We start from the raw sequence: 23606 nt of genomic DNA on the forward strand, positions 1-23606 counted from the left end.
CATTTAGGATAAATAATAAATAAGAAACGTTATAACTTACAATACAAACCTTTGAATGACCAATATCTTAATTATTTTAAATACTTATATATCAAATGTATTTAACTTTTTCATAGAAAATAAGTGGTTAATCATAAGAGAAAATGCACATGCATTCGATGGGGGTGAGATATGAACGATTCATATATTCAAACCTCTATTGATTAATAGAACTACATATATTCTGAGTTCTGACTATATTTCGGTAAATCGCCAATATTTGTTATGAATATTTATGTAAATGGCTTAAAAGGGAGTAAGACCTTAATTTTTTTCACGTCTGAATGTTACAATTTGAACCATTTATATCTCGTTAAGTTTAAACACTTATTTGCTCTTAAAAAGTTTGATTCATTCAATTTTGCAGTCTTAAATTTTTTTAAGGCGTTTTAAACCTAAAGATTCTTATGAACATGACATTTACTCAGGGACGACTTTTATAGGGAGATAATGAGGCACGTGAACTCATGATCTCTCTGTAATATTAAATATTTTATGTATATATTTTTAACACTTTTTGGTCCTGAACTCAGTTTAAACACTTTTTAATTTTTGACACTGATACTCCAAAAAGGTTGAATTATGCACTTGGTTGAAGATTGAGTTACCAAGAGAAATAGGGATCACTTATCACTTAATATATTTTTTCCTTTTTTTTCATAGTACACCCATGTACTAGATAAATCCAAGATCTGCCTCTGGTTTTAACTATTATATTACTACCATATACAAATACTTCTTGACGAGCATCACCACTATTACCAACTACTTTAAATGTCATATATCACTTCTACCACCATAACCACCATCGCCGAATACCATCTCTAACATTATAGCCTTCACATGTAACTATAACTACAACTACAATTAGCATTATAGCCTTCACTGTGTAGCGTTATAGCCTTCACTAGTAGTGATTCAACGAGAATCACTACCAGCCAGTATTTCACAAACCTTCATCCTTGATTACCACCCCCATCAGCTGTCATGCATGACTATTAACTTTTAAAGTATACTTTATTAAACAAACTGTATTACAAAACCATGAAAATTAATATATTTTCTAATATTTTTTGAATATAATGTTTAATTATTTACTCCCTTCGTATCATATTACGTGAAGGTATTTAACTGGATATGGAGTATAAAAAATGAATGAATTTTGAAATTTGTGATCTAAAGCAAGTTATCGACATCTACGTGATTATAGTTGTTTACCCTAAAAAACGGATAATAATAAAAATTTGTAAGTGGTTTTAAGGATACGCAGATTGATTTGATACAGATGATAAATTGTGTTAGATTAAATAAATAAAGGTATAGTAAATTCAAACCACGTGAGGAGGATGATTCCGGCCTCAATGAAATATCCACCCTCGATTCGGACTCACAATGGCCAGCACTGATGAACAAGAATAAGAACTTTCAATAATAGAGAAAATAACAGTATATTGCCTTGGTATGCGTGTGTCACAATATTTTCAATGAATAATAATACTCCCCTTTATATAGTAGGGGAATTTTACTCAAAGTACAATTCTATAAAAGGTAAACAATCTTCTATTTAACTAATCATCGGTTCTCTATCGATAAATGCTGAGATCCACGCCGTGATATCCTAACGGTCACGGATATTACGGCCTTATGTCCATCGTGTTCGATTACACGATAAATCTCTCTGAGGTCTTTTGGGATTTGGATCGATCCGCGGTCATGGCCCCGATATTATCGGGGGCGAGCGTCGTACCCCTAGAACCTGTCTCGATGACCCCCTTACCTCGATTCTGGCTATGTGTCATCACATACGTTACTCGATTTATTTTATCGGAGACCGAGCCGTCTTATGGGCCCAGTTTAACTTGTATACAGATAGTCCCTTCGTTTCTCGGAGAGTATCTTGACGAGAAATGACATGAGCTCCTCGATTCCTTCTTCAATACATCGTGATAGAAATGACAAAGGACCTGAAATGTCTCGTTAGTCATGTCATTATGACTTAAACGCATGTCAACCATCGATTGACTATTTTTGGGTGTGAAACGTTGTAAGGCCTCTATAAATATCCCTTTCCTTCATTCATTTTTTACTTTATATTCAAGATTCTACCTTCGAGTCTTCTATCATTCTTCATACTCTGGCATTTTTACCTCCGTTTTTAAGAAATTTCAGTGAGTTTCAAACTTTTAATCATCTTCTACCCAAACCGCTGCACTTGACCCTTCATTTTTCGTCATTTTTTTCATAGCCTTTCTCAGATAAAAATGGCGAAGACTTCCAAGACCGTTCCCCCAAAAAGTGCTCCTTCTTCACAACCCACTACTGAGGTTGAGGAAACCGCTTTTGATGTGGTTGTCCTCGAGAGGTCTGCTCCGGGCGCGACCACTGATGAACTAGCGGTCGAGCCCCTCTTGAAAATATTTGTCCTAGGGGGTATTTGTTTAATGAAGAATTCAAGTTCGAAAGGCCCTCTTCGATTCAAGGCCGATGCAAAGTGGCGTCACGGTACATCTGTTCCATTACTAAGGCCATTCTTCCTGTGGTTCAAAATGATTGCGGCTGGATGGATCAGGACGTAGTGATTCCCGGGTCTGACGATGACATTACCACCCATGTTAAGGGATATCTAAGTATTTATACTTATCCATTTACATTGGGTTCGGTGGACCCGATCATCTTGGACTTCTGTAGGAGGTACAATGTATGCTTAGGCCAAATCCACCCATTGTTGCGGAGGATCGTAATCCTCCTCCGATTCTTTAGGAACAAAATCGATTCATGCACGTTCACCATCGATCATCTACTCCGCTTGTACAGTCCCCGAATCTTTTGGGGGGGGGGGCTGATAAAGCTTGTACACCAGTCCAGTAAAGCCCCATTTTCTAGTATCGACGAGGACCAGAATCGGGGTTGGCAAGGACACTTTGTCCGAGTGAGGACCGTTGACCTGATACATGCCGAGTGGAGATTGTTCCCCGAGAAATGGAATGTATCATGTAAGTATAAATCCCTTTTAAACGTTGATTTTATGTTTTATTTTCCCTTTTTTCATCGGTGTCTGCTATGGTGCAACCCTTGCTTGAGTCCCAAACGCCATCCCTCGGCTCAAGGAGTGGATCAGAGGCATTTATTCGTAGATGCCTTATGCCCACCGCTCATGGCGCAAACTTTCGAAGGATCACTTAGAGGCTCGTTCTCACGGTAAGAGCCATTTCCTTAGATAAATAGCACTAAGCTTTCCTCTACAACACCATGTTTTCGTTCCTTCTCTTCTCATTTTTGTAGGTTTGCCTAGAACCATCGAGCTTAGGCCCTTAGTAAGGGGGTGAAGACTTACCCGCCAATCCTTCTACTTTAGGGCAGCACCGAGCAACAGGGGAGAAGAAAAGAAAGAGGGCTCCAAGTTCCCCTAGCTCGGAGAAAAAGAAGCACAAGAGAAAGTTGGCTCGTAAGCCAAAGGAAAGCTCCAGCTTCTGGGTGGCTGATTCAGACTTGCTTTACTGACTCAGGGACGAGCCCGATGAGGCTGAAATTTTTTTGGCCTGTGAGCCGTCTGTCCCCGAGGAACGTGAGGCAGTCAAGGAGGAAACAACGGGGACTAATCCCCCTCAAGTCCAAGATGCGGGCATAAAGGTGAGGGTCGAGGCCACTCGAGGCACCGGCTCCACCCTACCCGGTATTATAGAAATTTTAAGATAGCCCTCATTCACAGAGTCCATGTTCGATGAAGCCCGAGCGACTAAAGGGCGATCCAATGAAGGGGTTCATGGAGCGGACAATCCTCTTTTAGGCTTCTTTGATGGTGTAGACTCAATCATACTGGAAGATTTCTCCAGGTTGAGTGACTTAGAGGTACCGAGGAAGAGTCCATCCTCGGAGGCCGGTTGGCCGATCTTGTGCCCGAGGTTGATCAACCGGTTTCCCACTCCGAACACGGATCCTGGCCGGAAGCATTCAGTTGTTATCACCGTCCCGGAGGATGCCCGGATTTTTTTTTGCCCCTATCGGGGTAGCTAGCTACCTCCAGTGCCTGGTAACCAAAGAAGACCAGGAAAAAATGAAAGAGGTGGATGCGCCATGCTTGTTCAACGAAGCATAATAGGAACTGAACCAGGTAAGGTGTTATAACACTTTTTAATCTTCGAATTCAGTTTTTGATGACTCTAATGCCTTTTCTTTTTCAGACTTTGAAGGCCTCAGTGCTCCACCATGAAACCTTTATCCGGTACCGGGATGAGCTTAGTCAACTCGAGGTCGAGGTCAAAGAACTTGCTGAGAAGAGGGATATGCATAAGCTTCTCAGCGGGCAACGTGAAGGAGAAGTCACGAATCTCCGGGTTAGTTGGAAGCAACTCAGAAAGAAAATACCGACCTGGTTTAACATGTATAGATCTTTGAAGTTAGTGATGATGAGTTAGACATAGCTACTAACGGTCAAAACTCATAGGTCCAGCAGAAGCTTGACCGGATCGATCAACTTCGAGCCGAGATGGACGTGGTCAAGGCCAAGGCCGAAGAATGGAAAGGCAAAATGGAGCGATTGGCTTCGGAGAAGGAGACTTCTTAGGAGCAGCTGGCCTCGGCAGAGATCCAACTTCGAGTGGCGAAGGAAAAGTGGAGACCCGATCCTAGAAAATTGAAGACCTCCAGTCTCAACTAGGCTCGACTATCGATGAACGTGATGCCCTTGGAAAGGGAGTAATTAACAGCCATCCTAAGCTAGTTGCAAAAGATAGAACGACGCAGCAAAAGCAAATGTTAGGTAAAACAGGAAAAAGAAGAAAGGAAAAAGTTAGGCAACTTAAGAATAAAGAAGTTGGGCAGCAAGCATTAACAACCGATCACAAGAAACATGTGCAGCAACTTGAACATAGGTAGAATAGAGTTATATAGATTGAACTTGGGAAAATTAAAGTAAGTTTAGGTTGAATATTTCGGATAATAAGTTTAGGTTGAATATTTCGGATAAATAATAAATAAGTAACGTTATAACTTACAACACGAACCTTTGAATGACCAATATCTTATTTATTTTAAATACTTATACTAGATCAAATGAATCTAACTTTTTCATAGAAAATAAGTGGTTAATCATAAGAGAAAATGCACATGCATTCGATGGGGTGAGATATGAACGATTCATATATTCAAACCTCTACTAATTAATAGAACTACATATATTCTGAGTTCTGACTATATTTCGGTAAATCGCCAATATTTGTTATGAATATTTATGTAAATGGCTTAAAAGGGAGTAAGACCTTAATTTTTTTCACGTCTGAATGTTATAATTTGAACCATTTAGATCTCGTTAAGTTTCATCACGTATTTGCTCTTAAAAAATTTGATTCATTCAAATTTTGCAGTCTTAATTTTTTTTTAAGGCGTTTTAAACCTAAAGATTCTTATGAACATGACATTTACTCAGGTACGACTTTTATAGGGAGATAATGAGGCACGCAAACTCATGATCTCTTTGTAAAATTAAATATTTTATGTACATATTTTTTAAAATTGGTATAATATTAATTTTTGACATCGATACTCCAAGAAGGTTGAATTATACACTTGGTTGAAGGTTGGGTTATTTACTAAGAGAAAAAGGGATCACTTCTCACTTAATATAATTTTTTCTTTTTTTCATAGTAGACCCATATACTAGATAAATCCAAGATTTGCCTCTGATTTTAACTATTATAGTACTACCATATACAAATACTTCTTGACGAGCATCACCATTATTACCAACTACTTTAAATGTCATCTATCACTTCTACTACCATATAACCACCATCGCCGAACACCATCTCTAGCATTATAGCCTTCACATGTAATTACAACTACAACTACAATTACATCATGACAAAAACGACAAAGGACCTGAAACGTCTCGTCAATCATGTTATTATGACCTTAAACGCGCGTCAACCACCGATTGTCTACCTTTGGGCGTGAAACGTTATAAGGCCTCTATAAATATCCCTTCCCTTCGTTCATTTTTCACTTTATGTTCAAGCTTCTACCCTCGATTTTTCTATCCTTCTTCATACTTTGGCATTTTTACCTCCGTTTTTAAGAAATTTCAGTGAGTTTCAAACTTTTAATCATCTTCTACCCAAACTGCCGAACTTCACCCTTCATTTTTCCTCATCTTTTTCCTAGCTTTTCTTAGATAAAAATGGTGAAGACTTCCAAGACCGTTCCCCCAAAAAAATGCTCCTTCTTCACAGCCCACTACTGAGGTTGAGGAGACGGCTTTCAATGTGGTTGTCCTCGAGAGGTCTGCTCCGGGCGCGGCCATTGATGAACCAGCGGTCGAGCCCTCCTTGAAAATGTTTGTCCCCGGGGGGTGTTCAGTTAATAAAGAATTCAAGTTCGAAAGGCCCTCTTCGGTTCAAGGCCGATACAAAGTGGTGTCACGGTACATCTATTCTATTACTAAGGCCGTTCTTCCTGTGGTTCGAAAGGATTGCGGCTGGATGGATCAGGACGTAGTGATTCCCGGGCCTGACAAAGACATTACCCCCCATGTTGTCATCTTGGACTTTTATATGAGGTACAAAGTATGCCTAGGCCAAATCTACCCATCGTTGTGGAGGATCGTGGTCCTCCTCTGATTCTTTGGGGAAAAATCGATTTATGCAAGTTCACCATCGATCATCTACTCCGCTTGTACAGTCCCCGAATCTTCCAGGGGGGACTGATAAATCTTGTACGCCAGTCCAGTGAGCCCCATTTTCTAGTATCGACGAGGACCGAAATTGGGGTTGGCAAGGACGCTTCATCCGGGTGAGGACCGCTGACCTGATACTTGCCGAGTGGAGGTCGTTCTCCGAGAAATGGAACGTATCACATAAGTATAACTACTTGTTAAATGTCAATTTTATGTTTTATTTTCCCTTTTCTCATCGGTGCCTGCTATGGTGCAGCCCTTGCTCGAGTCCCAAATGCTATCCCTCAGCTTAAGGAGTGGATCAAAAGCATTTGTTCGAAGATGCCTTATGCCCAGCACTCATCGAGCGAGCTTTCAAAGGATCACTGAGAGGCTCGTTCTCACGGTAAGAGCTCTTTCCTTAGTTAAATAGCACTAAGCTTTCCTTTACAACACCATGTTTTCGTTCCTTCTCTTCTCATTTTTGCAGGTTTGCCTAGAACCATCGAACTTAGGCCCTTAGTAGGGGGTGAAGACTTACCCGCCGATCCTTCTACTTCAGGGCATCCCCGAGTAACAGGGGAGAAGAAAAGAAAGAGGGATCCGAGTTCCCCGAGCTCGAAAAAAAGAAGCCTAAGATAAAGTTCACTCGTAAGCTAAAGGAAAGCTCTAGCTCCCAAGTGCCTTCACTCGTAAGCTAAAGGAAAGCTCCAGCTACTGAGTGCCTGATTTGGACTTGCTTTACTGACTCAGGGACGAGCCCGACGAGGCCAAATTTTTTATGGCCTGTGAGCCGTCTGTCCCCAAGGAACGGGTGGAAGTCGAGGGGGAAATGACAGAGGCTAATCCCCCTCAAGTACAAGAGGCTGGCACAGAGGTGAGGGTCGAGGCCACTCGAGAGGCCGGCTCCGCCCCTCCCGATGTTATAGAAATTTCAGGATTGCCCTCGTTCACAGAGTTCATGTTTGGTGAAGCCCGAGCGACAAAGGGGCGATCCAATGAAGGGGTTCATAGAGCGGACGATCCTCTTCTAACCTTCTTTGATGGTGTAGACTCAACCATCCTGGAAGACTTATCCAGGTTGAGTGACTTAGAGGTACCGAGGAAGAGTCCATCCTCGGAGGCCAGTGGGCCGATCTTGAGCACGAGGTTGATCAACCAGCTTCTCGCTCCGAATACGGATTCTGGCCGGAAGCGATCAGTTGTTATCACCGTCCCGGAGGATGCCCGAATTTTTTTTGCCCCTGTCGGGGTAGCTAGCTACCTCCAGTGCCTAGTTACCAAAGAAGACCAGGCAAAAATGAACGAGATGGATGCGTCATGCTTGTTCAACGAAGCACAATAGGGACTGGATCAGGTAAGGTGTTATCACACTCTTTTATCTTAGAATTTAGTTTTTGATGAATCTAATGCCTTTTCTTTTTCACACTTTACAGGCCTCGGTGCACCACAATGAAACCTTTCTATGGTACCGGGATGTGCTTAGTCAACTTGAGGTCGAGGTCAAAGAACTTGCTGAGAAGAGGGACATGTATAAGCTTCTCAGCGGACAACGTGAAGGAGAATTCATGAATCTCCAGGTTAGTTGGAAGCAGCTCAGAAAGAAAATACTAACCTAGTGGAACATGTATAGATCTTTGAAATTAGTGATGATGAGTTAGATATGGCTACTAACGGTCAAAACTCGTAGGTCCAGCAAAAGCTTGGCCGGATTGACCAACTTCGAGACGAGATGGACGTGGTCAAGGCCGAGGCCAAAGAGTGGAAAAGAAGGAGACTGCCTGGGAGCAGCTGGCCTCGGCAGAGATCCAACTTCAAGCGGCGAAGGAAAAGTGGAGACCCGGTCCTAGAAAATTGAAGACCTCCAGTCTCAACTGGTCTCGACTATCATTGAACGTGATGCCCTTGGCAAGGAGCTTAAAATATTTAAGTCAATAACGGAAATAACCAGGACTGATGTTGAAGAGATAGTGGCCCAGTACAGAGCTGACGTTGAGGCAGCTAGGACAGCTTGAGAGTCACTATCGAATACGTGAAGTGGCAGTCCCAAAAAGAGGCTCTAGAGGAAGTTCATGCCCGGGGTTTTGACCTATTGGCCGAGATCGAAAATGCTAAGAGGCTCGAGAATGAGGCTAAGAAGTTGGTGGACCCCGAGGATGAGGAAGGCTCTAAGGGTTTCGTCGAATTTGAGGGTGGAGATGTCACGACCCGGATTTTCCTCTTTTAACCAACACAAACCGATAATATGATAGAAGCGGAATTTTAAAAAAATAAGCGGAAGTCAACAATTATATATCTTAAGGCTACGTCTATTACAACTTTTAAAAACCTCAAATACCACAAAACGTGGTGTCACGGACTATCTAAGAGTTATTACATACAAGGTCTGAAGAAATACAATACACTGTTTTTGAACAAAAGGAAATGAAACAGGAAAGAAAGGTAGAGGGAGACGCCAGGGCCTGCGGACGCCTGCAGGTCTACCTTGGGTCTTCAAGTGGACTGAAGGAAGCCCTCCAACTATTGTCCGAAAGTTGCTCCTGGATCTGCACACAGTGCAGAGTGTAGCATCAGCACAATCGACCCTATGTGCTGGTAGGTGCCTAGCCTAATCTCGGCGAAGTAGTGACCAGGCTAGGACCATACTACCACATAAACCTGTGCAATTTAACTAAATAAAGCAGAAAAGAAGTACAGAAAGAAGCAGTCATATATAGTCAAGTATGGGAGGGGGAAACATGCTGTGGGGAAGATAATAGTTCCGAATAGAAAGACATCAAGTAAAGAAAGAAACATAACTAGAATATCAACAAGGAAGCAGAAATCAACCATTGCACGGCATCACCCTTCGTGCTTTTACTCTCAGCCTCACCAAAGCAGTTATATAATAAAATATGCACGTTGTCACCCTTCGTGATTTTACTCTCATCCTTACCAATACAATCATATAATCAAAATGTGCACGACATCACCCTTCGTGCTTTTACTCTCTTTCCTCACCATATAATCAATATAATCGGCACGGAATGGTACGTCGTGCGGCACAGCATCACCCTTCGTACTTTACACTCTTTCTCACCCAAACAACAATCACAAACAGAGGGGAAAGGGAATAAACAAAATAATAATAGAAATCCCAGCCAGGGAACAACAGTTAAACAATTAAATCACGGCAAGGAAACAACAATTAAACAATTAAATCCCGGCAAGGGAACAACATTTAAATCAACAATAGCCCGGCAAGGGTGACAACATAATGATCTATTCTCTTTTCTCAATTTTTACTTCACAATTCACTTCACAACTCGAGCCAATGCTCTAGAGGTTTGATTGTCACTTATACTTTTAAATTTTCACTATATAATTTGAGCCAACGCTCCTCAATGCTCATAGATCACAATGCTTCCCACAAACTTTATACAACAATTAGAAATAAGCACCAAGGCATGAATAATACAACGAATTCATGAAAATCACCATATAAGACCCACGGTCATGCTTGACACCAACGTATAGATACTCGTCACCATGCCTATACGTCGTACTCGACAAGAAGAAGATAGCAAATAGGACACAACTCCTAATCCCTCAAGCTAAGGTTAGACAAAACACTTACCTCGATGCAATGAATACAGTTCAAGCCTCAACTACCGCTTTACCTCTTGTTTCCACCACCAACGCGCTTGTATCTAGCAACAATTTACTTAACGATATCAATAAATGCTAAATGAATCAATTCTAATGCATGAAAATAGGTTTTATAAAGATTTTCCCCAAAAAGTCAAAATCGCCCCCGGGCCTACATGGTCAAAACACAAGGTTCGAAATAAAACCCGATTACCCATTCCCCCACGAACCAAAATATATGATTTGTTTTGAAATCGGACCTCAAATCGAGGTCCAAATCCCCAATTTTTTGAAAAACCTAGGTTCTACCCAAAACACCCAATTTTCCCCAAGAAAATCTTTGATTTTAAGTTGAAATCATGTTAAAAGATGTTAATTATTGAAGAAAACTAGTTTAAAATGACTTACAATTGATTTGGAGAAGAAAGGTTGTTTGAAAAATCATCTCTTATGTTTTAGGGTTTTGAAAAGTGGAAAAATAACTGAAAGGTCCGATTAAATATATTCCTCTTAGCCCCTCTTCGCGGACCGCATAAAATGGACTACAGCCGCGAAGCTCAACCGCGGACCACAAGAAATCGAGTGCGGCCACGGAGGCTTGGCCTTGCTCACCGCGGACCGCACAAACCCCACCGCGGTCGCGGAGTCCCCACCGCTGCCGCTAAGTTTCCACCGCGAGACTTGACTTCAGAGACCTTTAACTTCTCTGGATCTGCAACTTTTTCCTAAGTTCAAAACTTGCCGAAACACACTTGGGCTCTCGGGGCTTAACCAAACACACGTACTAACTGAACAACATCATACGAACTTATCCGGGCGACCAAATCGCCAAAATAACCTCAATAACAATGAATCAAACCTCAAAATCAAGAATTTTTTTTCAAACTTTATCAAGTATCAAATTTAGCAATTTAGGTCTGAATCACGTCAAACGACGTCCGTTTTCAACCAAACATTACAGAAATGACTTAAACCATATATAAGACATGTACCAGGCACCGAAACCAAAATACGGGCCCGATACCATCTCTTTCTAATCAAACTTCATTTCAAATTTCCTTAAAAATTCATTTCTTGAACTGGGGCCCTCAGAATTCGATTTCGGGCATACGCCCAAGTCCCATATTTTCCTACGGCCCTCCGAGAGCATCAAATCACAGATCTGGGTCCATCTACCCAAAATGTTGACCGAAGTCAAATTTATTCATTTTACAGTCAAAACTTATCATTTTTCATAGATTATCATATTTAAGCTTTCCGGCTACGCGCCTGGACTACGCACGCAAATCGAGGTGACTCTAAATGAGGTTTTCAAGGCCTCGGAGACACATAATTCAATTAAAAGCAAGTAATGCCCTTTTGGGTCATCATATTCTCCACCTCTAAAACAACCGTTCGTCCTCGAACGGATATAAGAAGGAAGTACCTGAGTCAGGAAAAAGATGGGGATAACGGCTTCGCATATCGGACTCGGACTCCCAGGTCGATGCCTCAGCGGGCTGACCTTTCCACTGAACACTAACATAAGGAAAACTCTTCGATCTCGATTGACGAACCTTCCGGTCTAGAATAGCTACCGGCTCCTCCTAATAAGACAAGTCCTTGTCCAACTGGACAGTGCCGAAATCTAACACGTGGGATGGATCACCGTGATATTTTCGGAGCATGGACACATGAAACATTGGATGCACGACTGATAAGCTCGGCGTCAATGCAAGTCTATAAGGCACCTCTCCCACTCGATCAAGAATCTCAAACTGGCCAATAAGCCTAGGGCTAAGCTTGCCCTTCTTCCCAAATCTCATCACGCCCTTCAAAGGCGACACTCGAAGCAATACCCGTTCACCTACCATGAATGCCAAATCTCGAACCTTACGGTCTGCATAACCCTTTTGCCTGGACTGAGCTGTACAAAGCCTATCCTGAATAATCCTGACATTGTCCAAAGCCTCCTGAACCAGATCTATACCCAACAATCGAGCCTCTCCCTGCTCAAACCATCCAACCGGAGACCGACACCGCCTACCATATAAAGCTTCATAAGGAGCCATCTGGATACTTGATTGGTAGCTGTTGTTGTACGAAAACTCTGCTAAAGGGAAAAACTGATCCCACGAGCCTCCAAATTCAATGACACAAGCTCGGAGCATAACCTCCAAAATCTGAATAGTCCGCTCGGACTGCCTGTCCATCTGGGGATGAAATGTTGTGCTCAACTCAACATGGGTGCCCAACTCTTGCTGAACTACTCTCCAGAAACGCGAGGTAAACTACGTACCTCGGTCCGAAATGATAGATACAGGAACACCATGGAGACGAACAATCTCCCGGATATAGATCTCAACTAACCTCTCTGATGAATAGGAGACTACCAGAGGAATGAAATACGCTGACTTGGTCAGCCTATCAACAATGACCCATGCTTTATTGAACTTCCTCCGTGTCTGCGGGATTCCAACAACGAAATCCATAGTGATTCGCTCTCACTTCCACTCGGGAAACTCTATCCTTTGAAATAAACCACTAGGCCTCTAATGCTCGTACTTAACCTGCTGACAATTCAAACACCGAGCGACATATGCAATGATATCCTTCTTCATTCTCCGCCACCAATAATGTTGCCGCAAATAGTGATACATATTCGCAGCGCCCGGATGAATAGAGTACCGGGAGCTATGGGTCTCCTCTAAAATCAACTCTCGAAGCCCATCCACATTAGGCACACAAACTCGACCATGCAATATCAGAACTCCATCATCATCTAAGGTAACCTACTTGGCACCTCTACGTTGCACCGTGTCTCTAAGGACACACAAATGGGGATAATCAAACCACCGATCACGGATACGCTCCAATAATGAAGAACGAGCGACTATGCAAGCTAATACCTGACTAGGCTCAGAAATATCCAACCTCATGAACCGATTAGCCAAGGCCTGAACATCCAAAGCAAGCGGTCTCTCACCGACCGGAATATAAGCAAGACTGCCCATACTGGCTGACTTCCTACTCAACGTATCGTCCACCACATTGGCCTTTCCTGGATGATACAAGATAGTGTTATCATAATCCGTTAACAACTCCAACCACCTCCTCTGCCTCAAATTCAACTCCTTTTGCTTGAACAAATACTAAAGACTCTTGTGATCAGTGAACACCTCACATGTCACGCCATACAGATAATGCCTCCAAATCTTCAACGCGTGAACTATGGCTGCCAACTCCATATCATGAATCGGATAGTTCTTTTCATGAATCTTCAATTGCCTCAAAGCATAGGCAATGACCTTGTCATCCTGCATCAACACTGCACCAAGACCAATACAAGATACATCACAATAAACTGTATAAGGCCCTGAACCTGTGGGCAAAACCAACACTGGTGCCGTAGTCAGAGTTGTCTTGAGCTTCTGAAAGCTCGCCTCACACTCGTCCGACCATCTGAACTGGGAACCCTTCTGGGTCAACCTGGTCATAGGGGCTTCGATAGATGAGAACCCCTCAACGAACCAATGGTAGTAGCCTGCCAATCCCAAGAAACTCCAAATCTCTATAGCTGATGCTGGTCTAGGCCAGTTCTTGACTGCCTCAGTCTTCTTCGGATCAACCTGGATACCCTCTGTTAGTACAACATGACCCAGAAATGCAACTGAACTCAACCAGAACTCACACTTCGAGATCTTAGCATATAATTCACTATCCCTCAAGGTCTGAAGAACCACTCTAAGATGCTGCTCGTGCTCCTCCCGACTGTGGGAATATATCAAAATATCATCAATGAAGACTATCACGAACGAGTCCAAATAAGGCCTGAACACTCAATTCATCAAATCCATAAAAGCTATTGGGGCATTTGTCAACCCGAACGACATAACCAAGAACTCATAATGCCCGTACCGAGTGCAGAAAGCTGTCTTTGGGACATTGGATGCCCTAATCCTCAATTAATGATAGCCAGATCTCAAATCAATCTTTGAGAACGCCTTGGCACCCTGAAGCTGATCAAACAAATCATCGATCCTCGGCAATGGATACTTATTCTTGACTGTAACCTTGTTCAAATACTGGTAATCAATACACATTCGCATCGATCCGTCATTCTTCTTAACAAACAACACCGGCGCACCCCAAGGCGAAACACTCGGCCTAATAAAACCCTTCTCAAGCAAGTTTTGCAACTGTTCCTTCAACTCTTTCAACTCAGGCGGGGCCATATGATATGGCAGGATAGAAATGGGCTGAGTGCCCGGAGCCAAATCAATGCAAAAGTCAATATCTCTGTTGGGTGGCATATCCGGCAAGTCTGAAGGGAAACATCAAAAAACTCTCGGACAACGGGCACAGAATCAATAGAAGGAACCTCAGCACTAGAATCACGAACATATGCCAAATAGGCCAAACACCCCTTCTCGACCATACGTCGAGCCTTCACATACGAGATAACACTACATGTAGAATGACCAGGAGTCCCTCTCCAATCTAAACGAGGCGTACCCGGTAAAGCTAAGGTCACGGTCTTGGCATGATAGTCCAAGATAGCGTGGTAAGGTGATAACCAATCCATCCCCAATATAACCTCGAAATCGACCATGTCTAGAAGCAACAAATCCACACAAGTCTCAAGACCCCCAATCACCACAATACAAGAATGATGGACTTGATCTACCATAATAGAATCACCCACCGGTGTAGACATATAAATAAGAATACTCAAGGAATCACTAGGCATGACCAGATACGGTGCAAAATAGGATGACACATACGAGTAGGTAGACCCTAGATCAAATAATACTGAAGCATCTCTATCACAAACCAGAATAGTACCTGTAATGACTGCATCTGAAACCTCAGCCTCAGGCCTGGCTGGAAGGGCGTACCATCGGGCCTAGGCCCCACCACCCTAAACTACATCTCTAGGATGGCCTGCAGCTGGCTGGCCTCCACCTCTAGCGGCCTGAGCTCCACCTCTAGTACCTATACCTCCACCTCTAGCACCTTTACCCCCTCCTCTAGCTGGCTAGGCGGGTTGTGGAACACCTGGTGTATGTACCATAGCACGAGAACCCTGATGCTGAGAGCTACTCAATGCTCGAGGGAAAAACCTGGCAATGTGACCCAGATCACCACACGTGTAACAAGCCCTTGGTTGCTAAGATTGCTAGCCCTGATGACCTAAATGGCCACCCCAAAAACTCTGAAGCGGCGGTACACTGATAGGAGTAGGTGGTGCATTGTAGGACTGCTGATCGGAATACTGCATCTGGGGACCACGACCATCTGAAGTACCGTGACAAACCTGGAGCCCTGACTGAAAGGGCCTATGAAGATGGCCTCTACCATATGAATCTCGACCTCCGGATGAGGTACCGCTAAATTGGCCTGAATGACGGGGCCTCTTGTCTAACCCTTAACTGTCTCCCTATGACAGAACCATCTAAACTCTATGGGCCACATTGGCCGCCTCCTGAAAAGTAATCTCACTCCCAGCCTCTCTAGCCATCTGAAACCGAATCGGCTGAATAAGAACGTCAATAAACCTCCTCACCCTCTCTCTCTCGGTGGGGAGTATGATGAGAGCATGGCGAGCTAAGTCGATGAACCTGGTCTCATACTGGGTAACAGTCATGGAACTCTGCTGGAGGCGCTCAAACTGCCTCCGATAGGCCTATCTCTGAGTAACAGGGAGAAATTTCTCCAGAAACAACACTGTAAACTGCTCCCAAGTCAAGGTTGGTGATCTGGCTGGTCTCGCTAAGCAATAATCCCTCCACCAAGTCTTAGCGGATCCATACAAGCGAAATGTAGCAAAATCAACCCCATTGGTCTCAACAATACCCATGTTCCTGAGAACCTCATGGCAACTGTCTAGATAATCCTGGGGATCCTTAGTAGATGCACCGCTAAAAGTAGAAGTGAAGAGCTTGGTAAACCTATCCAGTCTCCACAAAGCATTAGCAGACATAGCCGCTCCATCACTAATCTGTTCTACCACACCCGGCTGTACTACTTCAATTGGCTGAACCGCTGGAGTCTGAATTTGAGGAGCTACCTACTTTGGAGTGCGAGTAGTAGGAGTCTGGGATCCTCCTCCAGCCTGAGAGACCGTTGGGGCTATAGGAAGCAAGCCTGCACGAGTAACACTCTCCATGAGGCCCACCAATCGGACCAGAGCATCCTGAAGAACTGGGTATCAATAAACCCCTCTGGGACTTGAGCTGGGCGCACCGGAACTGCTGGAGCCGGAACCTCCTCATCAAAATCAACCTGAGGCTCTGTCATTGGGGTTGCTGCTCGGGGATGATCTCTGCCCCTACCTCGGCCTCTAACATGGCCTCAGCCTCGCCCTCTACCCTTCGTGGGAGCGGCTGCTGGGGGCTCGGGTTGTTGAGCGGAGGATGAGGAAGCGCGTGTTCTCGCTATCTGCGAAAGAACATAGTAAAAGTTCAATTAGCATTGAGAAACAAAATCGCACAATAGGAAAAAATAAATGTGAAGTTTTCCTAACTCTGTAGCCTATGGGGGATAAATACAGACGTCTTCGTACCGATCCCTCAGACTCTACTAAGCTTGTTTGTGAAATGTGAGACCTGTGCAACCTAAAGCCCTGATACCAACTTGTCACGACCTGGATTTTCCACCCTTGGGAGTCGTGATGGCACCTACTAATGGGATCTAGGCAAGACAAACCTTAACTATTTGCTACACTTTCATTTTTGCCTCTTTTAACCCACACAGCCCGATAATATGATAAAAGTGGAATTTTAAATAAATAACCGGAAGTCAACAATTATATATTTTAAGGCTACGTCTATTACAACATTTAAAAACCTCAAATACCCCAAAACCTGGTGTCATAGTATCACGGACTATCTAAGAGTTACTACATACAAGGTCTGAAGAAATACAATACACCATTTCTGACCAAAAGGAAATGAAACAGAAAATAGAGGTAAAGGGAGACGCCAGGGCCTGCGGACGTCTGTAGGTCTACCTTGGGTCTCCGAGTGGACTGAAGGAAACCCTCCAACTACTATCCGGAAGTTGCTCCTGGATCTGCACACAGTGTAGAGTGTAGCATCAGCACAACCGACCCCATGTGCTGGTAAGTGCCTAGCCTAATCTAGGCAAAGTAGTGACGAGGCTAGGACCAGACTACCACATAAACCTGTGCAATTTAACTAAATACAGTAGAAAAGAAGTACAGAAAGAAATAGTCATATACAGTCAAGTATGGGAGGGGAAAACATGTTGTCGGGAAGATAATAGTTCCGAATAGAAAGACATCAAGTAAAGAAAGAAACAACATAACTAGAATATCAACAAGGAAGCAGAAATCAACCATTGCACGACATCACCATTCATGCTTTTACTCTCAGCCTCACCAAAGCAGTTATATAACAAAATATGCACGACATCACCCTTCGTGCTTTTACTCTTGTCCTTACCAATACAATCATATAATCAAAATGTGCACGACATCACCCTTCGTGCTTTTACTCTCTTTCCTCACCATATAATCAATAGAATCGGCACGGAATGGTAAGTCATGCGGCACGACATCACCCTTCGTGCTTTACACTCTTTCTCACCCAAACAACAATCACAAATAGAGGGGCAAGGGAATAAACAAAATAATAATAGAAATCCCGGCCAGGGAACAACAGTTAAACAATTAAATCACGGCAAGGGAATAACAATTAAACAATTAAATCCCGGCAAGGGAACAATAATTAAACAATTAAATCCCGACAAGGGAACAACACTTAAATCAACAATAGCCTGGCAAGGGTGACAACATAATGATCTCTTCTCTTTTCTCAATTTTTACTTCACAATTCGCTTCACAACTCAATCCAATGCTCTAGAGGTTCGATTGTCACTTATACTTTCAAAATTTCACTATACAATTTGAGCCAACGTTCCTCAATGCTCATAGATCATAATTCTCTCCAACAAACTTTATACAACAATTAAAAATCTGCACCAAGGCATGAATAATACAACGAATTCATGAAAATCACCATATAAGACCCACGGTCATGCTTGACACCTACGTATAGATACTCGTCACCATGCCTATACGTCGTACTCGACAAGAAGCAGATAGCAAATAGGACACAACTCCTAATCCCTCAAGCTAAGGTTAGACCAAACACTTACCTCAATGCAACGAACATAGTTCAAGCCTCAACTACCGCTTTACCTCTTTTTTCCACCACCAAAACGCTTGTATCTAGCCACAATTTACTTAACGATATCAATAAATGTTAAATGAATCAATTCGGATGCATGAAAATAGGTTTTATAAAGATTTCCCCAAAAAGTCAAAATCTCCCCCGGGCTTACATGGTCAAAACCCGAGGTTCGAACCAAAACCCTATTACCCATTCCCCCACCAACCCAAATAAATGATTTTTTTGAAATCGGACCTCAAATCGAGGTCCAAATCCCCAATTTTTTGAAAAACCTAGGCTCTACCCAAAACAACCAATTTCCCCCAAGAAAATCTTTGATTTTAAGTTAAAATCATGTTAAAAGATGTTAATGATTGAAGAAAACTAGTTAAAAATGATTACAATTGATTTGGAGAAAAAAGGTTGTTTGAAAAATCATCTCTTATGTTTTAGGGTTTTGAAAAGTGGAAAAATAACTGAAAGGTCCGTTTAAATATACTCCTCTCAGCCCCTCTCCGCGGACCACATAAAAAGGACTGCGCCCGCGTAGCTCTACCACGGACCGCAAGAAATTGAGCACGGCCGCAGAGGCTTGGCATTGCTCACCGCAGACCGCACAAACCCCACCACGGTCGCGGAGTCCCCACCGCGGCCGCAAAGTTTCCACCGCGGACCGCGAGACTTGACTTCAGAGACCTATAACTTCTCTGGATCTGCAACTTTTTCATAAGTTCAAAACTTGCCGAAGCACATCTGAAACACACTCGAGCCCTCGAAACACACGTACAAACTTAACAACATCATACGAACTTATCCGTGCGATAAAATCGCCAAAATAACCTCAATAACAATGAATCAAACCTCAAAATCAAGAATTATTTTCTCAAACTTCATCAAGTATCAAATTTAGCAATTTAGGTCTGAATCACATCAAACGACGTCCATTTTCAACCAAACTTTACATAAATGACTTAAACCATATATAAGCCTGTACCGGGCACCGGAACCAAAATACGGACCCGATACCATCTCTTTCTAATCATTTCATTTCAAATTTCCTTAAAAATTTTCTGAGAACAATTTCCTTTAAAAATTCATTTCTCGGGCTCGGGACCTCGAAATTCGATTCCGGGCATACGCCCAAGTCCCATATTTTCCTACGGCTCTTTGGGACTGTCAAATTATGGATCCGGGTCTATCTACCCAAAATGTTGATCGAAGTTAAATTTATTCATTTTATAGTCAAAACTTATTATTTTTCACAGATTATCATTTTTAAGCTTTCTGGCTATGTGCCCGGACTGCGCACGCAAATCGAGGTGACTCTAAATGAGGTTTTCAATGCCTCAGAGACACAAAATTCAATTAAAAGCAAGTGATGACCTTTTTGATCATTACAGGAGAAGACCTCGATGGTCTCAGTGATGAGGCGGATTCGAGCGAAGACCAGGCTTAAGTGCCTTGTAGGTTTTTCTTTGTTTTTGTATATTTTGTTGAGGTTGTTCGGTCTTTGTAAAGATCTTTATATATATACAAGGCTTTTCTTTTTTCCCTTCGACAATTTTCAAGTTTGTTTCTTATGTCTTTTTCTTTACGATTGCATAAAATTCAAATGCCTTAGCATGTAGTAGTAAGGTGTTGTTCGGAGGTTCGAACATGGCTTATTCTGGATGTAATTTTACTTAAAAATCGTGGGGGCTTGGTATGACCAGAAACTTTCCCCAAAGTGCATACTTAGAAGTCTTAGATTATAATTTTCCGGGGGAAGACTTTGAACTGGTTTGGATTTTTTGAAGGCCTTATATTTTGGTTACGAGTTTCGGACATCTCCGAGCTGTTTCTAGGATGGCTATAGCCTTTTAAGTTTAGGTATTTCCTAATAGGCTTAATACCCTGGGCTTCGATACCCGAGCATCCGAGATTTCCCAGGACGACAATCCCCGAGTAGGGGTGGCCTTAGCCTTTAAAGTTCGAGCACTGCTTAATAGGTTTTGGGCCCCCAGGCTTCAATAGCTCGAGTCGTTCGAGTTTGCGTTGGACGACAGTTCTCGAGCAGGGGTAATCTCTTGGATTCAGGACAGAGGTGGCCCTTGGGATCGATATCCCTAAGGAACAAAGTGTAGGCCGATTGTAAATAGGGCTCGGATATTGTTGATGTGACCTTCGAATCTGGTTCATAGCCAGTCTTCAATTCTAAGTTAGCACGATCCACTGTTTCCTCATTAAAAATCATGCCGGAAAACCCATTTGGGACAAATCGGTTCAAAGGAAAAAGAGTGTAAATAAAATAAATGAACGGGGTTGTACCTTAGCAGTAATATCCTTTTAAGTGGGTTACGTTCCAATTGTTCGATGGTCTCTCACCATTCACTGCTTCAAGTTTGTATGATCCCTTGCTGGTGATCTTGATAATTCAATATGGACCTTACAATTCGGTCTCAGCTTCCCTTCATTCGGGTTTCGAGTGTTTAGTGTCACCTTTAACACCAAGTCCCAGACATTGAAGTGTCGAAGGTTGTCTCTCCGATTATGATACCTTTTGATCCATTGTTTTTGGGCATCCAATCGGACGAGGGCAGCCTCATTCCTCTCGTCCAACAATTCCAGGCTCGTACTCATGGCCTCGTCGTTTGACTCTTCGGTCGTATATCGGAACCTAAGACTCGGTTCTCCTACTTTGACCGGTATTAGCGCTTCGGCACCGTAGAGCAACGAGAATGAGTTGGTACTGGTACTAGATTTTGAGTTCGTACGATATGCCTATAGGACTTCGGGCAAAATTTACTTCCATTTTCCTTTGGTATCGGTCAACTTCTTCTTAAGGTTTTTGAGTATGGTTTTGTTCGTAGACTCCGCCTCCCCGTTCCCACTAGGGTGATAGGATGTTGATATGATCCTTTTGATCTTATGATCCTCGAAATATTTGCTCACCTTACTGCCGATGAACTGCTTCTTAGTGTCGCACACACTCTCGACCGGCATTCCAAACCAGCATATTATGTGGTCCCACATGAAATCAATAACTTCTTTCTCCCTGACTTTCTCAAATGCCCAGGCTTCCACCTACTTAGAAAAATAGTCATTCATAAATAATATTAATTGAGTCTTACCGAGTGCCCATGGCAGGGGACTAACAATGTCCATTCCCTAATTCATGACTGGCCAAGGTGACAAGACCGAATGTAGTAGCTCCCCGGGCTGATGAATCATCAGTGTGTACTTCTGACATCCGTTGTATTTTCATACGAACTCCTTCGTGTCTTTTTCATGTTGATCCAATAGTAGCTGGCTATGATTATCTTATGAACCAATGATTCGGCACCCGAATGGTTTTTGCAGGTGCCTTTGTAAACTTTCCTCAAGACATATTCGATATCTCCCTATTGTAGACATATGGCGAGTGGGCCATCGAACATTCTCCTGAATAGAGTATTATCTTCGGATAGGCTGAACTTGGCTGCCTTTGTGCGTAGAGCTCTCGATTCTTTAGGATTTGAGGGTTGTTTCCCAGTATTCAGGTAGTCTATATACTTGTTTTTCCAATCCCGTGTTAAGTTTATCACGTTTATTTCGACGTGGACTTCTTCCACTACCTATTTCATAAGTTGTACAACCATTTCTGAGTTGAATTCATCGTCATCTACCGATGATCCCAAGTTAGCAGGTGCATCGACTTCGCTATTTTAATCCTGAGGTACATGTTGCAAAGTCCACTTTTTGAAATGCTTATCCAGGTACATTTGCATTCGTTCCTCTTTGATTTCGAACATCCCATCAACTTGGTTCACCACAAAGAGGTAATCACACTTAGCTTCGATCACCTCGGCTCCCAGGAGCTTAGCCAGTTCGATACCTGCAATCATGGCCTCATACTCAGCCTCGTTGTTAGTCAATTTTATAGTTCTAATAGATTGCCTAACTACATTACCCGTCGGTGGATTCAACACGATACCAAGTTCGGACCCCTTTGCGTTCCAGGAATTGTCCGTAAAGAGGGTCTTGATTCCCGAGGAAGTCCCCGAGTTTAACAAAAATTCCCTTTTGTCCTCGGGTATTAGGGCCAGGAAAAAGTCGTCCACGAAGTCCCCCAAAATTTGAGATTTGATGGCGGTTCGGGGTTGGTATTCGATATGTACTCGCTGATTTCCAAAGCCCATTTGGCCAATCGTCCCGAGACCTCGGGTTTATGCATTATGTTTCTCAACCTGTAGGTAGTTACAACACATATAGTATGGCACTAAAAATATGATTTTAGCTTCCTAGAGGTGCTTAGCAAAGCAAGCACTAATTTTTCTAGGTGAGGATACATAGTTTTGGCCTCACCTAGAGTTATGCTAACATTATAGATAGTAAATTATGTACCTTCCTCTTCTCGGACCAGGACTCCACTTACTGCTATCTCGGATACCGCTAAGTACAGGTATAAATATTCGTATGCCTTCAGATTATGAAGCAAAGGTGGGATTAAGAGGCACCTATTGTGTTCTTCCAAGGCTTGTTGGCACTCCGGGGTCAATGAGAAGTTATTTTTCTTCTTCAATAGCGAGAAAAACTGATGGCTCTTGTCGGAGTACCTCGAGATGAATCGACCCAAAGCGGCTATGTGCCCGGTTAACCTTTGAACGACCTTGACATTGTCCACCACGGTGATGTCCTCGATGGCCTTGATCTTATTGGGATTAATATCAATTCTCCGGTTGGACACCATGAATCCGAGTAATTTTTCGGACCCGACTTCGAATGCCCATTTCTTCAGGTTCGGCTTCATATTGTATTTTTCAATATGTTGAAGATTTCCTAAAAATGTTTCAAATGGTCCTATGCTCGCAAGGACTTAACTAACATATCGTCAATGTAAACCTCCATTGATTTTCCTATTTGCTCCTCTAACATTCGATTTATTAGGCATTGGTAAGTGGACCAGCATCCTTTAGCCCGAACAACATTACGTTATAACATTAGGTGTTGTATTTAGTGATGAAAGATGTTTTTCCCTAGTCACCTGGGTCCATCCGAGTTTGGTTATACACGGAATAGGCATTGAGAAAGCTGAGGATCTCGTGGTCGGCCGTCGCATCGATCATGCGATCGATGTTGGTCAAAGGAAAAGAGTCCTT

At 42.8% G+C, this 23606-nt stretch overlaps 1 long non-coding RNA gene across 1 annotated transcript; it reads left to right on the forward strand.

The window, feature by feature from the left end:
• Positions 1–1991: 1991 nt before the first annotated feature.
• LOC138886307 (uncharacterized) lies at positions 1992–5311 on the forward strand. Its single transcript, XR_011404971.1, has 2 exons — positions 1992–4150; positions 4221–5311. It is a non-coding gene; the product is annotated as an uncharacterized lncRNA (long non-coding RNA).
• Positions 5312–23606: the final 18295 nt, after the last annotated feature.

Source organism: Nicotiana sylvestris, chromosome 2, assembly GCF_000393655.2.
Source record: "Nicotiana sylvestris chromosome 2, ASM39365v2, whole genome shotgun sequence".
NCBI classification, from domain to species: Eukaryota; Viridiplantae; Streptophyta; class Magnoliopsida; order Solanales; family Solanaceae; genus Nicotiana; species Nicotiana sylvestris.